A 20,552-nucleotide genomic window follows, 5' to 3' on the forward strand; every position below is an offset into this window, starting at 1 on the left:
AAAAGGCAATAAGGAACCGATGTGGAAAGAAGGGCCAAAATGTCTCATCAATATTCATTCAACAGTAACAATCTTCTCATATTTATAGAAGGTGTATAGATTTGTAATCTCGAGATCACAAAAATTTTAATTTTCATTTCAAAGCCTAACACAACTATTTTGTTTTTAGTTTCACACCTGGTTATGACTAGCTGTTCATAGGGTTCTGTTACAAGTTGAACAATGAAATAGCCTAAATTTAATGTTTTACATAGTCTATCATTGTGGAAGTGCTGCTATAACAAGCCACTATGGATAACAGCCTAGCCTGACTGATATCGAAAAGGGTTATTGCAATAGACAAATATTATTACAATAATTGGCTAGACTGATTAAATGTGGGCTCTATAAAACCTTTTATATGAAAAATATTGACCTTGATGTTTTCATATCTGAGCTCTAATAGCAAACAAAACCGCCATGCACAAATAACTGATATAAGAGAGATAATAGATGTCTCTTTGTTAATCTAGGTTTTTGCCCAACTGGCTACATGTGAACCTTGGTTAATCTTTTAATTATAAAGATAACACAGGATTTATCATTTAAAGCTTATTTTAAGCTTATATGCAAGTGCATGTATTTGTTTAATCCACTGATAGGTAGTTCAGACACATGTTTAAACCAAATGTATCAAAAGTCATTTTACCCAACTTTATTTAGGCTCAAATATTACTTCTATCAGCATAGTGCTAGAAATTAGCATGGTTTCTGACAAGATTACAGCTCTAATTATGGCAGAGATTAGGGAAGAACAATGCTGATTATATTGATAATAGGTGAATTACACTAATAGAACGATAATTCCACTTTCGAGAGGTGGATGCTCTCCTAACATGAGCTTTCGAGAGGCTCACTCTCTCCCAATAAGAATCCTCACAATATTCAACATGATGATTATTCCTCCTAATGAGGCCTATATATAGAAAAACTCTCATAACAAACTCTAACTTATTCCCCAAGCTACTATTAATAGGCTATGACTAACATACCCTTCCCCTAATATTAATTCCTTGCACATAGTTATATCCATTATTACTTAAGACCGACCTAATAAAAAGTGCACATAAACGTAAGTAATTTACCTGCCACTTAAGCACCAAAAACAATAAAGGCCTTGAAAAGGAGCAGTGTGGTCTACAAGCACAGGCCTTACACAGTAAAGATCCTGAGTAGAATCCTAAAAACATCAAGTTTAATTCACCATTCTTACATACCATGTAATGATGAAACAACCAAAGCATATGATAGATTCCTAACAAAACAAATCAGCACTGCATAACACAGCAAGCACTAAACAGACTCATTTAATAAGTCAAATGACCATGGAGCAAAAAAAAAACCTAAACAAAATAATCACAGCTAATAACTGCCTATCGTAAAGATGCAACAGATACTAAACATGAAAACCATGAATCACTTTTATCAATGCTGAATACAAATATACGGATAGAATACTACAGGAAGTTAGGTCAGGCCATGTAACATCCTTTAATTTAAGGTGATGCAAGACCTAATATAATGGCATGAGGTGCTCAGGTTGCAAGTAGCACAATTGTACTTGGGACAAGCCATGTAACATCCTTAAATCCAAGGTGATGTAAATAACACACAAAAATAATGATCATTATCTATGAACGTGGTGAATATCAACATATTTGGTTTACACCATAAAATAAGCATATGCAGATACACAGTACCTGATGTAAGAGCTCCAATCACCAATGTTTCTACAGAATGCACGTCTTCCACGTCCTCTGATTATTCTAGAGTCAACAGCTGCAATTTACCCAATAACTGTTCCTGACCAGGTTCCCCTGAGCACCATGAGAAGACATAATTATAAGACACTAAGCCAGGACAATTGAATTAGGAAATACCAATAGCGGTTACTGGCATGATAGCATCTAATATGGCAACCATATTTTGCTGAGGGTGGCCAGATAACATATGTGTAATGCTACCGATATCCAATACACCAGCAGCCAGAAGTTGCAGTGGGCCCAAGCAAGTCCATGAGAAAGGGCAGGCTGATGGTGTGATGAGCAGAAGCATAGATTGAACTGCAGTGGAAAGGCTTATTATCATTCACAAGATGTGTTAAAATATTGCCTTCACAAAGAAGGGTTATAGAAACAAAAAGGGAACGATACAATATAAGCTACAAGTCAGCCCAAATGCAACAAGTTATATTAGTCAAAAAGTATCAAAACTTACTTCCACCCAGAGAAGGTAAACCAACTAGTACAATTAAGTTTGCAGAAAGGAGATAGTTTTGCAAAAGAAACTGCATCATAAAGGTCCCGAGATATGTTCTTTTTTCGACTTCAGCTCATTGATGAACCAGAAATGCAAACATATAAAGTAACGCCGGAGTATTGGTGTATTCATCAGCAACGTTCTGCAGGAAGTCTACTGCCACACTGGAAACCCCCCCCCCCCCCCCCCCAAATCATCCACCACACATTGAATTCCCTGTCAGCAAGTTTCTGACTACGTAGAATAGGTTAAAAAAAAAAATTTAAAAAAAAAAAAAAAAACAATCTGGAAAAGAACAACACTAGTCTTTAAATAGTAGCTGACCTGCAAAGAAGAAGGCATAGCATAAATAAGACAGTTGAGCTACTAACAACAACTCCTATATAAAATCTCTAAATAGCCCTTCCTCTATTCAATCGATCCAAGAGGCCATAAAAGAGAGGGAGGAGATTGGCTATTCAGCAAATCAACAACTATAATGCCTTGCAAATTGGAACAAAAGGCAGAAAGCAGCAGAACAGAATAGCAGGTAAGGAAAACCTGAAGCACAACAAAAGCTATAAATTCGTGAACAAACGACTAGCAAATCTACTGCTTAGAGTAGGTTGGGAAAAAGCACTTAGAAAATCACCCCCCCCCTCCCCCTCCCCTCCCCCTACAATTTTTTTTTATAAAAATAGGAGCTTGAAAGCAAAAAATTGCTAACAAATCATTCCCTCTAATCCCTCTACGTAATCCCCAAGGGAATAAAAGCTAAACATTAAATCACACAAAATCTGGCAACAACTTACTGCATCATATTGCCATGAGGTTTGAACAATCCCAAATAGATCCACCACACCACTCTGAACATTCAAAAAACCTTATAACACAAACGACCAAAGGGAAATGCCCAAATCCAGAACATCTCTAACAAATTATGAACAAAACAGAAAGCCAACAAACTCGGTAAAAGTATAGTAAAGGGCAAACATTAGAACAGTGCACATATATTAAAATATACATCATCAGCACACAATCAAATGAAGGAAACTATTGCTAATTATGCAACATAATTTCCTAACATAAAAAAAAATAAAAAACAAAGGCAGCCAACTAAAAATAGGACCAGTAAAACTATTTCAACTTAGAGTTCCATTTTTATAGTAGAAATCACTTCATCCTTTCGAGGTTTTAGCTTATTAACCACCTGAAAACTTCTGCTTTAAAGCTCTTTCTAATTAGAAATAAAATCCACAGCCTACTTTTACTTTTTTCATGGATTATAGATAAAAAGATAAGCAGATAGATATTTAGAGTTAAATCTCTAATTGTAAATGCAATATCTCAAATACATTACTAAATATGATAAATTTAAATATAGATTAATAGCCTAAAAAATTAACCATAAAAACCAAGAGATTGACATATATAACTAAATCAAACTCCCATTACACTTCAACTGAATAAGTCAACAATTGCAAGTCTAAATAGGCTTTCCAAGCTTATAGAGTTTAAAATGAGTATTTGGAATAATAACGGTGTTGTCAAACAAATCACAGCAATCAAAAATAAATTTTGGTCTTCTCATGGCAAGGAGAATTTGATGAAGTTCTTGCTGCAACATCGTTTTAAACTCCGTCCATTCAACCAGAAAAACCATAGCTTGTGTGTTAGTCCAAGCGGTAGACGCATTTGCAGCAACATGAACTCGATTTTTAGCTTTATAAGAGAATGATGAGATGATATTTTCATCAGGAACAGCAGGATCATAAACCACCAAATGAACATCACGAGCTTTCAACAATGCTTTGCAAATGTAAATGGCCGGAGACTCGCGAATATCATCGGTATCAACTTTGTTGGAGAAACCATAGATAGCTATTCTCTTTGAAGATCCTATCATGGATAAAATTGTTTTCACCAAATCATCCATTTTCTTCCTTCTTAATTTAATTAACTTATTAAAAAGTTCCATCTCTTCCTTCAATCCAATATAATCACATAAATATGAAAGATAGGACACATCTTTGTTCAAGCCTAATCCTCCGTAACCCGGTCTTGAATCGACAAAAAAAAGCATCAACCCTAGGGTTGGCTGTAAAACTTCTCTTCACATCATCAAAATTAGCACCAACCTTTTCGCAAATGGTAGACCCGATATTCATAATAGTTAGTTGAGCTGCAATTGATGCATTAGACAAAAGTTTACCTAGTTCAACAGAAGAAAGGGAGGCAACCATTTCAATCCTATCATAATCATGCTCCACCACTGGAAAGTATAAATCCCTAAAGAATTCTCGACCACCATTAAAAAACTCTCCTAACACTATTTTATGAGGATATGACAGATCATCAACAGCCGTGCCTTCGGAGAAAAATTCTGGGTTGGTAATGATATGAAGATAGTTGAAGTTGTTGTACTCAGAGAAACGATCATGAATGTTCCTCTTATAGTCTATTGGATCGCAATACTGGTTCCCTGCCAATTGAATCCAATATGGATCTGGTAGCATCTTCCCAATTTTGGACATCAAAATCACTCTTTACCTGTCTGGGCTGTTCTTTTAACGGTATATCAACCGCAATAAATATCACCCGACAAAGGTCAAGCTCAGCAGCAATATTGGAGCTAAATACCAAATTATGATTAACATTCATAGCTTCATCCAGTAAATCATCCATACCAGGTTCTGAAAACAACATCAATCTTTCATTCTCTTCGTTAACACCATTTATATTATTGATGAGATCTATATCCCTGTCAACCACAACGAATGTCTTATTTAGCCAGTGGCGCGAAAGAACAGCCATAGACAAAACTCCCACTCTTCCAGCACAATTCTCTGAACATCATCAAGCTATAGAACCTGGAAACAAAAAAAAATTATAATAAGTATACCCAGCAATATATCAGTAGTTGTACAGTTAATACAAGTAAAATATACTCACTTCTTCAACAGGAACCTCGTCATTATCAGCATCATCATCCATAGAATCCGTAACATCATCATCATGTTCATGAGAAGAGAACTCCTCTTGACTAGCAGAAAAATTTTCAGGATCGCTCATTTTTAAGAGTAAACAGTAGCAAATTGATGGACACTGAAAAGTAGCGCAACAATGTTAAAGTTTGAAGAAAAACTCAAATTAATTAATTAATAAACGAAAACCCAAAATCAACGAATGTAATCTATGATATAAACTATCATCAAGCAACTCAATCAAACCAAAAACCCTCAACCCATTACTCCATGGAATACTTAGAACCTAACCCTAACAAATTCAAAACCAAAATTTTAGCACAATTAACATGTCCAAAACTTACCCAGAAAACCCAAATTCGAAACAATAAAAACTGCAACAATGAAGAAAAAATTGAGAAAGCATTAAGCAATAAACAACTGATCACATGAATACAAATTAAGTTTTGAAGATATACTCAAATTAGAGGAGAGAGAAAGAACCAAAAAACACAAATTTTAGGAAAGAAAATGGACTTACATTAAAGGGGTTGGGTTGGTGTTGACGGTGATTGGGCGGCCGCCGGTCCCTTCTTCCTTTGACTCTGTCTCTGTCTCTTTCTCTCTCTCTCTCCTTCTCCTTTCGTGGTGTGCTCTAGGGCTGGCAAAAACTGACCCGACCCGAAAACCCGACACGAACCCGACCCGAAAATAGCAGGTTTGGGTTGAGATTCTTCACCCGAAAACTTAAATGGTCGACACGAACCCGACCTGATAATTAAATGGGTTAGGTTAAGGTTGAAATTTTCAACCCGAAAATGACCCACTTAACCCGAAATGAGTTAAATAGCCCAAAAAAAAAAAAATGCTGAAGTAAACAGTAAACTAGCCTAAGCCCATATTTAAGTTCTATTAAAAACTAAAACCCTAAATCCTCTCACACTCTCAATCTTCTCCCAGGCCGTAAGAAGCCCTTTCTCTCTCCTTTTTCAAGTTTCCTCCCAATTTTCTCTCTCTTCAATTGTGGAGATCCATAATTCCATATTGCAATTCAAGAGTAATAAGGCAACCAGTTCCCAGACTTCCCCCACATTAAATTATGGAAGAATGAGAGGTGGCGGCAGCGGCGACACTACTGACGATATTACATAATTACAAGCTAGTAAATGTGATGAATTTGATGATGTTTGGTTTTTTTTCATGTTTTTGTTATTGACCTTGTAATTTATTAATTTTTATTTTTATTTTTATTACTCGCTCGTTCATTAAGCATACTTCTTTTAGTTAGTTTTGGTTTCAATAAACTATGTTGTTTATGGAGTATTTTGGTTTCAACTAAGGGCATGTTCTCTTACGTTGAAATTCAGTTCAGTTCAGTTCAGTTCAGCTGAGTTCAGTTCAGTTCAGTTCAGCTCAATTCAGCTCAATTCAGTTCAGTTCAGTTCAGTTCAGCTACTAATTTCCTTCTCTTATAAAATATTCAGTTCAGCTGAGTTCAGTTCAGTTCAGTTCAATTCAGCTGAGTTCAGTCAATCGGAACAGGCCCTAAATCAACGTGTCTATGAACTTGAGTGTTCGTTTGATAATATCAAGGGGTTTGATAATAAAAGTTATTAGAAAAATAAATCAGGCTAGTTTCATGTTGAATAATCTAATTAAAAGTTTAAAACCCAAAAAAAAAAATATCAGGTCAAATAAGGTCAATTTCGGGTTGACCCGAACCCGAAAATATCAGGTTCAGGTTGGGGTTTTCAACCCGAAAAGTTAAATGGATCAGGTTAGGGTTGGGGGGTAGCTGACCCGAAATCAACTGACCCGAACACGAACCCGACCCGACCTGATCCATTTGTCAGCCCTAGTGTGCTCGACAAAAGAGACTACGAGCCTGTTTTTTCGACGGGCCTGTTCTCCGAGGAAGTATATTTGACAAAAGTGGAGAGGGTCCATATGGACCAGCGCACCAATAAAAATAATAATTTTCAGAATATAAATCTAATATATAATTTGAGAGTCACTTTTAATGTGAAGCCTCCAAAACCCCAATGCTAAACTCTCATGCATTTGAGGTTTTTTTTTTTTTCTTTTTTTGTTTTTTTTAAAAAAAACTAACTACCCACCCTTATCCCATACTTTATTTATTTATTTCAAAACTTCTTTTTTTTTAATAAAAAAACAATAACTACACATACCACCTTTTTTTTTTCTTTTTTCTTTTTTGGTATTTTTCCAAGGGACTACTACTAAGATTTCACTTTGTGTGTGTGTGTTTTTTTTCTTTATTTGAACGTAGTATTATATATGCCATGTATTAGCACGGTTATACAATTCTTTTATCAACAACTAATCATAGCACTCAAAAACCCCAACCCTTCAATTATATACACTTTTTAGGGACAACCCTCTAAACAACATCCTTCTCTAATCATTAACACAAAAAAATCTTCTCTAATCATTAACACAAAAAAAATGTACATCACGTTTTTTGCGTGACTGGCCTCGCCGAATAATTGTTTGCAAAATATCAAAGTAACTCATAAAGCATTGATAGAACAATCCTTATGTCACTAACCGATCGAGTAATTAACCCCTATAATACTGAACGAGTAACCTCTATAACTTTGACAAACTAAATCCCATAATAGCTGGTCACATTGCGTGGCCACTAGTAAGAGTAAGACCATGTTCTTTTAAGTAAAGCAAAGAACATCAGATTTCAACAGAGAAGAGAAATGTCAGCAAGCCAGAATGAGTGTTCGCGTACTACTAATACTTAGTGGCATAGCTAAGCAGGCTTCAGCATAGCAAATCAAACCACAAGTACACAACAAACAATAACAACTCAAAAGAATAAGGTCTAAGTTAACATCAAAATCAACTTCCCATATTTTAAATATATTATATATTTAATATTTCTCTAATATAATATATATCCCGTGCATTTTGCACGGGTACACTCTAGTAAAGATAAAATGATTACCATTTAATTTTGTTTGAATATTGTTTGATACTCTATTGTTCGAAATTTTTTATTGGAATTGTCAAAAAAATTAGTGAAATCAAACGGATACCTTATGTTCACATTCTTAAATGCATATGTTCATATTTTGAATTCTTATGTTCAAATTTTGAATACTTATGTTCACTTTTTGAAATGCATATGTTCATATTTTTTTATGCATATGTTCACTTTCTTAAATGCTTATGTTCATATTTTGAATCCTTTTGTAAACTTTCAGAAATGTTTATGTAAACTTTCTGAAATGCATATATTCACTTTCTAAATCTATATGTTCATATTTTTTTATGTATATGTTCACCTACTGAAATGCTTAATTATGTTCATACGCATTTAAAAATGGACCAATGCATATATTCATATTTTGAATGTGTATGTTCATTTTCTAAAATACATATGTTCATATTTTTAATACTTATAATGTGTATGTTTCAGGGACCCAATGCATATGTTCATATTTTGAATGCTTATGTTCACTTTCTTAAATGCATATGTGCATATATTTTTATGCATATGTTCTCTTTCTAAAATGCATATGTTCGCTTTCAGGGAACCAATGCGTATGCTCATATTTTGAATGCCTAGATTCATTTTCTAAAATGCATATATTCACATGTGCAATGCATATGTTCATATTTTTAATACCTATAATGCGTATGTTTCATAATCATTTTATTTTAAATTTCTTCAATTTTCTTGTGCTCATAATTAAGGGTGTGTTCTATTCACCTAATTTTTACTTATATGAACTTATCTGATCTTATCTGAACTTATATTAACTTATCTGATCTTATCTTAACTTATTAGCCCTTATTTTAGTTATAAAATAAACTTGGGTAGCCCTTGTTTTAGGTAATTTTACCCATGCCACGTGGGCCAATCCCTGCTTGACACGTGTCAAGCCCTTATTGGTCCCAATGGGACCAATCTCCATTTGACACGTGTCATCCCAAAGACCTGGGAGAAACGGCGGCCTTCAGGCCCAAACCCGAGGTAGCTGCAATGCGGCGCAGCCCACCAATGATTAGGGCAATGACCTAATCATGGGCACATTTCCCAATGACCCTATAAATAGGGAGAATTACCCCATTTTGGGGGCATCTAAAAAATTATCTAGAATTACCTACATTCTCTTACAACAGAGAAAACACCTGATCGACTCGGAATTCGAGACGATCTCACCTCAATTTCCGCACCTTTTTCCTTCTCATTCAAGTACTAACTTGATCGTCGGAGGCGGAGCTCCACCCACCCGGAGTCTCCGTTGTTTTGCAGGTACGGGCGCTTCCAGATCAGACCTTGTGCTGTAACTCTCCCGAGGGACTAAAAACACCCAAAACATTTGGCGCCGTCTGTGGGGATCAAAAGACGGCAAGAGAGTGTTACCTCTCAGACGTTAAACCAACGGCTGCTGCAGCCGGTCCTCCAAAGGAGCCAATAGACCTTGATAATGTCAAGGACCCTGATTCACCCCCACCAGCAGTCGGGAAGAAAAGAAAAGCTGATCAGCTGGTGGAGGTGAAGAAGGAGAAGAAATAGCAATCACTGACCGGGGAACGGTAAGATGATCTCCGTCCCCAGCCGGCTGGAGAGCACATTGATATTCCTCTGGATGATACCCATCCGGAGCGAACTGTTAAGGTGGGGACGGTTGCTCACAAAGAGTTGGGTGCAGACTTGCACCTTCTGCTGAAGGAATTCAAAGACATTTTTGCCTTTGAAGTGGAAGAGATGCCAGGCATCAGCCCGAATCTCGCTGTCCACAAACTCGCCGTTGATCCAAAAAAGAAGCTCATCTGGCAAAAGAAAAGAAATCACGGCGAGGAGAGAAGTCAGGCGGCAGTTGCCGAGGTAAAAAAGTTGTTAGACGCTAGGTTCATTCGGCCATGTAACTTCCCGGATTGGGTAGCTAATGTTGTGCTTGTAAAGAAGCCGAATGGTACCTGGCGCATGTGTGTTGATTACACTGACTTGAACAAGGCATGTCCAAAGGACAATTACCCGCTTCCAAAGATCGACAGTCTGGTCGATTCTACAGCCGGGCATGCCTTGATGAGTTTCATGGATGCCTATTCAGGTTTCCACCAGATACCCCTGTGGAAGAAAGATCAAGAGAATACGGCCTTCGTCACAGATCAGGGGTTATTCTGTTATACGGTGATGTCGTTTGGGTTGAAGAATGCGTCTGCTACTTTCCAACGGATGATTAATACAATCTTCATTAATTAAATTGGGAGGAATGTAGAGGCGTACATCGATGACATGATAGTCAAATCCAAGCTCCGGACGGATCACGTACCTGGCTGACCTCCGAGAAACCTTCACCACACTCAGGTGGCATAAGGTCATGTTAAATCCTAGGAAATGCGTCTTTGGTGTTGAGTCTGGGAAGTTTCTCGGATTCCTGATTGATCAAAGGGGGATAGAGGCTAACCCCGAAAAGATACAGGCGGTAATTGACATGAAGTCACCCGCTCTGTCAAGGAAGTTCAGAGGTTTACCGGTTTCTTGGCTGCACTTGGGAGATTCCTAATCAGCCGGTCAGGTGACAAGTGCCTTTACTTCTTCCAAGCAATTACGAAGAAGACTAGATTCGAATGGGGGGGATGATGCTGAGGTGGCCTTTCAGAAATTGAAAGATCACTTGCACTCTTTGCCACGGCTGGTCAGCCCTCTGCCAAAGGAGACGCTATTCATGTACTTAGCCGTCTCAGATCATGCCCTTATTGCCGTTCTCCTTACTGAGAGAGACGGTGTACAACTCCCGATCTATTTCATTAGCCATGTTCTCAGGAATGCAGAACTCCGGTACCCCATGGTTGAAAATTTTGGCCTCGCTCTTTACATGGCTGTTAAGAAGTTGAAACCTTACTTCTTGGCACATCCGGTGGTGATCTACTAAGATCAACCACTCAAGCGGCCAATGACAACATTGGAGTCATCCGGTAGAATGCTCAAATGGGCTATTGAAATGCAAAGTCTTGAAATCACCTACGAACCAAGAAAGGCAGTGAAGGGTCAGGCGTTCGCCGACTTCATTGTTGAAATGACAAGGCCGGCTGCTCCGGATAACCTTAATCAGGTTTGGAAGGTGCATGTAGACGGGAGCTCTACTATGAACGGCTGTGGTGCAGGCATTATCTGTCAATATCCGGAAGGAGATAAATATGAATATGCACTACGGTTCAAGTTCCAGGCCTCAAATAATGAGGCGGAATATGAAGCCCTACTAGTCGGTATACATATGTGTAAGGCGGCAGGGGCAACCAGAATTGATGCCTGCTCGGATTCTCAATTGGTTGTTAGCCAATACCATGGTGAGTATGAAGCCACCCATCCGGCTATGATCAAATATTTTCAGGCGGTCAAAACCGAGGCTGGGACTCTTGAAAAATTTCATCCGAGTCAAGTGCCCAGGTCGGAGAACAATCAGGCGGATGCTCTGTCAAAATTGGCATTCTCCGCCTCCTGTGATACGCCTCGGTCAGTCTTCTGGGAAGTTATGGAAAAAAGAAGTATATCTGATGAAGATCCCATCGGAGTTCTTGACCGAAGCTCTACCTGGATGGATCCCATCCGGGCATTTTTGACGGACGGTGTGCTTCCTGATTCACCACAGGAGGCGGTCGTATTGAAGAAGCGTGCTGCAAGCTTTGAGATGAGAAACGGAGAACTCTTCAAGGCGGGTTTTTTGAAACCTCTATTGAAGTGTGTTACCCCAGAAAAGGGGAAGGAAATTCTCGAAGACTTGCACGTGGGGTACCGCGCCTCTCACTCAAGTGGCAGGTCATTAGCCGTCAGAGCCAGGCGGCATTATTTCTAGCCCACTCTTGAGTCAGATGCCATGGAGTTTGTGAAAAAATGTGACAAGTGCCAAAGGTTTTGGCAAGCTAATCCATCGCCCGGCTACTGATCTGACGGTTATCCACAGCCCAGTTCCGTTTGCTAAATGGGGCATGGACATTCTAGGTCCTTATACGCCTGGACCAGGCGGAAAGCGCTACATTTTGGTGGCTGTGTACTATTTCACCAAGTGGGTGGAAGCTGAGGCGGTCAAAGGCATCAAGACAAAGGATGTCATCTCCTTCATCTGGAAGACTATTATCACCCGGTTTGGGGTACCTATGTCTATGGTGTTTGATAATGGCCCTCAGTTTGAGACGCCTTAGCTTAAGACTTGGTTGGGAGACCAAGGGGTCTCACATTGTTTTGCATCAGTCGGCCGACCCCAAGCAAACGGCCAAGTTGAAGCCTTCAACAAACTCATCTCAGACGGTAGAAAAAAGAAAATAGAAAGAGCCGGTGGTTTATGGGCTGAGGAATTAATTCTCGTCCTATGGGCCATCCGGACAACTGAAAAAGGGGCAACCGGTGAAACCCCATTTCTCATGGTATACGGTGCTGAAGCCGTCTTGCCCATCGAGCATTACGAGCCTACTCTAAGGGTCATGCTTTATGATGAGGAGGCAAACTGGGAGGCCATACGGCTTGCATTGGACTCACTCCCGGAGCGCAGGGGCAATGCCGCCTTGCGTCATGAGATTTACCGTCTGCTATGACCCGTGCCTACAACAAGAGAGTGAACAAACGTCCTCTGAAAGTTGGGGACTTTGTGTTACGAAAAATGGAGGCAACCGGTAGGGCCAATGAACAGGGAAAGCTGACTCCTAATTGGGAAGGCCCCTACCGGATTTATGATGAAGTAAGAAACGACACCTACCGTATGGAAACTCCGGATGGCAGGCGGCTGCCTAGAACTTGGAATGTAGACAATCTGAAAAAGTACTACTTCTGAGATTTTGTAAATTTTTGTAAATGAAAAGCCTATCAATGAAAAAGAGTTTCTTTTTGTTTTAATATTGTTGTCTATGCATACATGCGGTAACTTGTATATCACCGTTTTTGTAGTACACAGACGGGCAAACTAAGTTTAAATAACTTAGTAACTTTTATTTCACCGTTTGTGTAATACACAGACGGGCAAACTAAGTTTTAAATAACTTAGTAACTTTTATTTTACCATCTGTGTATTACACAGACGGACAAACTAAGTTAAGTAACTTAGTAACTTTTATTTCACCATATGTGTAATACACAGACGGGCAGACTAAGTTATATAACTTAGTAACTTTTATTTCACCACCTGTGTAATCCATCGATTCACCATATGTGTGATACACAGACGGGCAAAAAATGAGGCAAATGGCCGGATTAAAATTTATAAATTCGTCTGCTCCGTTATGAGTATGGCGTCCGGCGACGCCCTTCTGGGTGTTATCGTCGCAGAGGGCATTTCTATCGAATGCTATACAAGCATATGTAGATGGCAAAGATTGAACGACCTAATTGGTCAACTCATAGTTGTCTGACCAAAATAGTCTGAGAGCGAGGAGATCTAAACCTGGTGCTTTGCGAAAGCAGCCGGTGGATAACCTAAGTTCAGAGTTGGATTATTCGACGAAATTGCACAAGTTACCTCAATGGGGCAACTGGATAAGTGCAATGGATTGCAGGTACCACAGGCGGCCTTAAAGTTTCCCTGGGACCATTATTTAGGCAGACTAAATGTCTCCTATCTCATTAAAGGTCAGGCGGACAGTATGTCCCCGGTTGTACCATAAGACCGCAATTGCTCTTTGAATGTGGTAAAGATTATTTTAACCAAACAACCGTTTGGAAAGACGGATAAATGCTAGCTTCATGACGGTTGTGTGTTGGTTTGGGGCAATCACCATTATGATTGATTGAACTTGGAAACATTCCATACTCCTTAAAGTATCAAAATTCCCAAGTCCAATCAATCATAGTATTGAAACCAATCACCCAGCTGTCAGGGGCAAAAGTAGCCGATGTATTGACCGCCGCATGCTTTAAATAAGTTGGGCAGTTTCAGGCACATGCATATGTAAACAAGCTTAAAGAGCAAATTTCAAAAACATAGATGCAAAGCAAACCGACTCAATCGGCACATTCATAAATAAAACGGCTAAATTAGCCGGGATAAGCAGTAAGACAACCGGATCTACGTCCGGGAAAGAAGTAATTGTTGAATTACAAGAGAAATACTCGGCACGCAGGCCGGAAACAAAAAGAAGCTTAAATGGCATACAACCGCTGAGAAACTATGGCTGGCTGGGTCTGCTCCGCTACAATCTTCTCTGCCGGCTCGGTCTCCGCCTGGGGATCAGCCGCGTCTTCACCCGTCGCTGGCTCCCCCCATTGCTTGGCCGCCCAGGCCTCATAAGATTTCGGTAGAGGCTCTTCAGCGTCTCTCTTGCGCACAAGCTCTTCGACATATTGGAAAGCTTGCTCCCAGTGGCCGTAGTCGCTGTCTGGGTAGAGAGCACTCCAAGCCATCTATACGCGGAGGGAGGTGTCCTCTTCCTGCTCGGCAATCAGGCGGTTTTGATCCGCCTCGATGGTCGCCTGGAGGTTCTCCTGGACCTTCTCCGCATCCTCTTTCAAGCGGGCAACCTCCGCCTTGAGCTCAGCATTCTCCTTAGCAGCACTCTGGAGAGATTTGAGGTCAGCTTGCGCCTTCTTGAGGTCGGCCTCAACCGTCTGATTTTTCTCTTTGGCCTCCTTCAACGCAGCAGCTGTTTCGCTAAGCCTATCCGCCTGTTCCATCAAGAGGGCTTTAGTTTCAAGATTATTAAGGAGGCATGTATGTTCAGCTACATCTTGAGATTTCCTAGCAGATCTATTTGCCCTTTTTACCTCCTCCCTCTTCCGGGTGTACGGCCGCTTGAGCCCATCTACCCTTAGCATTGCCTGAAGAAAAGATTGTATATATTAGGCATCCGGGGTAATCTAACGAAACTATATTACAAGTAAATAAGCATACCTCAGACAACAAGCTGGTGATCCGTTCTAGATTGAACGTCTCAATGCCAGGAATGACATCTTTCTCCCTTTTGGGAACAGCCGCCAACATGGCATTGGCATGCGCCTGCACGTCCGGCCACCTAGGCGATTGATCTGCACCAGATGTGAAACTGGGTGAGTGACCTATATAGGTGGCACCAATTTGATGCCGGCTGTCTGAAGAAGACGTCTGCTGGGAGTGAGATTTCACCCGAAAGGGCCATCCCAGCTCCGACGGGGTAACAAAAGGGTTATGTGTACCTTCAGAGTGAGGGGTTGCACTGCCCCCAGGCGTAAAGAAGCCGCCTGAGGTCAGGTCTAAGCCTAGACCAAATCCCCCAGTGTAATGCCTTTCCCGCCGACAGTCAGGCGGGTCCCAGTGTTGCTGTCAGGCCCAATCTTGGCTGAGCCGGTTCGGGCAGACTTGGTGCCCTTAAGAGTAGAGGTGGAGTCATCCCGCCCTCTTTTTACAAGGTTCTTCGAGAAGGACCTTGGAACTTCTCCACACTGCAAAAAGAATGTGAGTAAAATCAGCCGGCAAAATTTGCAATCTCAAGGATAATGACTCAGGCGGCGCTTTACTTACCGCAACCTTCAATTTGGCTGCCTTGGCCTCACCCAGATCTCTCCTGATCTGGGCGGCAGACCGTCTGGGGGTTTTATCATTAGCCACCATTTCCAAAGCTTTTTCTGCAAGAGAAACAACAAACATTAATCACAATTTGCAAGAAAACATCACAGACGATATGCAACCGGATGTGTAGCAGACGTACGCTTTGGAAACATTTTACTCAGACCACAGGCGGACAGGAACGCCTCATCCATGAACCATGCGCACATGGGAATCCAGTTTCTGGGGACTTTGATTACGTCCCCGGTTGACAGGGTTGCCGCCTCGAGTTCAAAGAACTTGGTCTCAAGTATCTTTTCGTAATCGTCCCCAGGGATCCGAGGCAGAATGCATTTCCTGCCTAAAAAGTCTGGCTTCTTGTTGTACCGGCGAAGCTCCCGGTTTTCCCGCTTTGTGGGGGCAGACAATAAGAAGAAGCGGCTCTTCCAGCCGTCGTACTTGGACACTTTGTCCAGTGTCATTTGGTACTGAGGGAGAGTGGTCAGGGTATACCAAGCCCTCCAGCCGCCTGGATTACGGCTGAGATAATGCATGTGAGCAAATACCTCCCAGCCGGGGTTCTAGTGTAGGGAATAAATTCAAGCCTTAAAATCCCACTAGCTTGAACCCCACTGTGATCATACACTAAAGTACGGTGGCGTCCAAAAGGGAAGAAGATAGAGCAAAAGAGTCGCCAACAAGTTTTTTTAGGAACTTGTAAACCGTTCACGAGGTGAAGGTTACACCCCTTAACGATCCAAGAGATCGTCAACTCCATAAGGTCTAGAACCAAATAAGGGTTCGGGGATGAAGGTACAAATCCAACCTAAAAGAGATTGAACCTGCCCTAATAATAGACCTCTACTTTATTCTGATCGTATTCATGTGCGCTTTCTGACTAACATACAATCAATAGGATTAACCCTAAACCTGTTTAATCTATGTTGGTTGAATTTAATGCACAAACAAACTATTATTGGCGATCACTTGAATTATAATCATATTAAACCTAACAAGATTATTAATTACCTTATTAAGCGTGATTACAAGTACAAATTCCCTTTAAGCATGCATAAAAGGCGTGATCAAGCAATAAAAATAAATATCATCAAGCAACACAATAAATAATCAATATCATGAATAATAATAATAATAATATCATCATAAATAAAATAATTATCATCAAAATAATAATAATAATAATAATAATAATAATAATAATAATAATAATAATAATAATAATAATAATAATAATAATAATAATAATAATAATAATAATAATAATAATAATAATAATAATAATAATAATAATAATAATAATAATAATAATAATAATATTCATAATCATAAATTATAACGATTATAATCATAATCATGTTCATGTTAATATTAAAGCATAATAATTGCAAGATCTTAGGCATGATACTAACAAGATTAATAACAAACCCTAGCATGTCACTAAGCAATAAAAATCAAATCTTTAACCCTAACATGATACTAACAATCATAAATATTAGGAAGAAAATAAAAGGCATCATAACAATCATATTTAATATTAAATATAACCTAGACATGATACTAGGAATATCATAATAACAATACAAACATGATTTCTACATCATAAAATCAATCAAATCAATTAAAGTACTTACTTTGATGCCTCGTACCTCTTTCTAATAACAAAATACACACGTTAGTAACTTCAAGGAAAATAATAATCAAAACAATTAAATAAAATAATTGAAATAGAGATTTGGGACCAAACCCTCAGAAATTAAAACCTTTCACGTCTAGGACGAAGGCAACTTCGAATATGGCTAGGTGTTTCTAGATCTTGCGAATGCGGAATTTTGTATGAAAAAGTAAGAAAGAATTGAATGAATGAAAGAATGCTAAAGAATTAATGATTGTTGATGAAAGCTAATTAAAACTAATTGTTGATGAGAATTCGTGAATGAAAGATGATGAATGATGATTGTAGATCATGAATTGTAGATGAATGAAAACGGAGTTTTTGATACGATATTTATAGAAAAAATCAGCCAAAAAAGATAATTTAACAAAACAGAGTCTGACGCACGCAAAACAAGGTTGGCGCCAACCCTGGCTAGCTGGCGCCAGCCACCAATGGCTAGCGCCTGGCGCCAAGCCTGGTTCCAAGCGCCAAGGCCTGGGGTTGGACGCCAAATTGGATTTCAACGCGTTTTCAAAAATCTGATAAATTTCCCGTACTGGAAGATAAAATAATATAATTTCTTCGAAAATGCTATTTGATTTTGATTAAAACTCTGAAAAGTTAACAAAGTCAACTTATCAATGCTAATTGAATTAGGAATGAAAAGAACCTTCTAGAAGATTCTAGAAGACTAAAACCATTCCTAATTGCATTAGGAATGATAAATCATATTAGGCCCTCCCCAAGATCATTGGGCCGTACATAAAGCTCAAACCGGGCCCAGTTTAGTAAATTGGCCATAATTTCCTCAATATTCATCGGAATTGGGCTTATAATATATCGTTGGAAAGGTCTTTGCAAGCCCCATCCAACTACACTACTATTGGACCCATATCATGGACCAACAAAACTGGATTGGCTGTTTTCTTAAAATAAAGTTTTCAAAAACAGAGAGAAGAGAAAAGAAATAAAAACTTTCTGCAACACTAGACCTTTCACACTTTCGTTTCATTCGATTATGATTCAACGTGAAAGGTACTCATCACTGGGTTTGGTTTTGGGGAGACACAAATGGGTGTCTACACCTAGGCCATATCCTCTCAGTATAGCCTTTACCGCATGATGAAGAGGGAAACGGACGCCGGCTAGAATGGCCGCCTCGTAGCAGCCAAAGTAGGCGTTGGCGTTCGGCTGGTCATCCTCCCAAGCGATGGTGCCCATCTCAGGCGGTACCCGAACGGTAAACCCCTCGCCTAAGGGCCGCTTTCAAAAAAGGTTTCGATGTTTTGAAGCATAGCCCGCCTGTCCTTGGCGGAGATGTGAATGTTGAATGGGTCATCCTTATCATCCCATTTTTTCCTTTCCTCAGCCTCGCTATCCACAAGCGGGGAGGAGGGAGCATCACTGTCCTTAGAGCTTGATTCTGAGGCGGACTCTCCGGATGACCCAGAGCATGAAGCAGAGGCTCCTTGGGCTCTTCTTTGTGAGACAGTTCCCTCACCGTCTCTGTCCTCAACTTCATCAAGAATTGAGTCGTTGGGGGTCCTAGGGATCCCAGACAAGGAATACTCCCCCGAATCTTGGTTTATTCTCCCCTCCTCAACCGGAGTCGTTTCATTGGACGACACTTCCAATGTACCGTCTCTTCGACGCCGTCTGTAGGCGGTCTGCTTAATTCTGGCCATTGTGTCCTACATAGACACATAGATGGTCGGTTGAGGAGGTGAACAAAATTGCTCCATGCACCCAGAGCCGGCACTCCTAGTCCTAGACTCAGCCGTACCTGGAGACCGTCTAACTACTGACCTAGGCTGTGCCGTGTGTGTTGGTGATGAGTCCATTTATTGAAAAAAAAGATGCAAATAAAGAGTTGAAAGGGGGAGAGGCGGTAACTTACAACGTTGCTTGAAAATGATGTTGCTTGAAGGTGATGTTGCTTGCATGGGTCACAAGCGGTGAATAACCGACTGTATCTGGCTCCTAAAGTCGATGTTGCTTGCGTGGGTCACAGGCGGTGGATACCGGCTGTAGTAGGCTCCTAAAGTTGATCTTGCTTGCGTGGGTGACAGGCGGTGAATAACCGGCTGGGGCAGGCGGAAGGTAGACGTTCTCTCTCTAAAAATCTGTGAGCTTTATCTCTCTAGGAAGTTTTTAGAAACGTCCAAAATGAGACGGTTGATGTTTGTATTTATAGAGGGGTAAATTCAGGGGTAATCTTGTAATTTCCCCATGATGTGAAAAGTCATCCTCTCACAGCAAAATATATATATATATATATATATATATATATATATATATATATATATATATATATATATATATATATATATATATATATATATATATTACTTCCTCTGTTCTTTTATTATTGCTCCACTTGCCTTTTAAGGAAATTTCACAAATATTGCACCATTTCCATTTAAAGAAACAAAATATGTGTGTTCACACTGTAAATATCCAATATACCCTTACTTTTAACACTTGATTCTTTACTTTATGTTTACATCACATGGCCTTATTTGTACTTTTACCCTTCTCTCTCCTCATTTTTCCCACTACCAAAAAATGTGAGCCCAACATGTATGGTGCAATAATAAAAAAACGGAGGAAGTATTATTATTTGGCTGAGTGACACATGTCACAGATGCCACGTGGCGCGCCACGTCACACATGTGAGGGGCAAATGTTTTGGGTAATTTTACCCATGTCACGTGGGCCAATCCCTGCTTGACACGTGTCAAGCCCTCATTGGTCTCTATGGGACCAATCTCCATTTGACACGTGTCATCCCAAAGACCTGGGAGAAACGGCGGCCTTCAGGCCCAAATCCCGAGGTAGCCGCAATGCGGTGCAGCCCACCAATGATTAGGACAATGACCTAATCATGGACACATTTCCCAATGACCCTATAAATAGGGAGAATTACCCCATTTTGGGGGCATCTAAAAAATTATCTAAAATTACCTACATTCTCTTACAATAGAGAAACCACCTGATCGGCTCGGAATTCGAGACGATCTCACCTCAATTTCCGCACCTTTTTGCTTCTCATTCAAGTACTAATTTGATCGTCGGAGGCGGAGCTCCACCCACCCGCAGTCTCCGTTGTTTTGCAGGTACGGGCGCTTCCGGATCAGACCTTGTGCT

The 20,552-nt window shown here is 39.9% G+C and overlaps 1 long non-coding RNA gene across 1 annotated transcript; it reads right to left on the bottom strand.

Moving 5' to 3' along the window:
- Positions 1-3,587: 3,587 nt before the first annotated feature.
- On the bottom strand, positions 3,588-5,742 carry LOC145627134 (uncharacterized). The gene is made up of 3 exons (XR_014111327.1): positions 5,606-5,742; positions 5,230-5,382; positions 3,588-5,147 (listed from the first exon to the last, which is right to left on the bottom strand). It is a non-coding gene; the product is annotated as an uncharacterized LOC145627134 (long non-coding RNA).
- Between the last annotated feature and the right edge of the window lie 14,810 nt (positions 5,743-20,552).

The sequence above is a fragment of the Chenopodium album genome, chromosome 4, assembly GCF_948465745.1.
Source record: "Chenopodium album chromosome 4, dcCheAlbu1.1, whole genome shotgun sequence".
NCBI lineage: Eukaryota > Viridiplantae > Streptophyta > Magnoliopsida > Caryophyllales > Amaranthaceae > Chenopodium > Chenopodium album.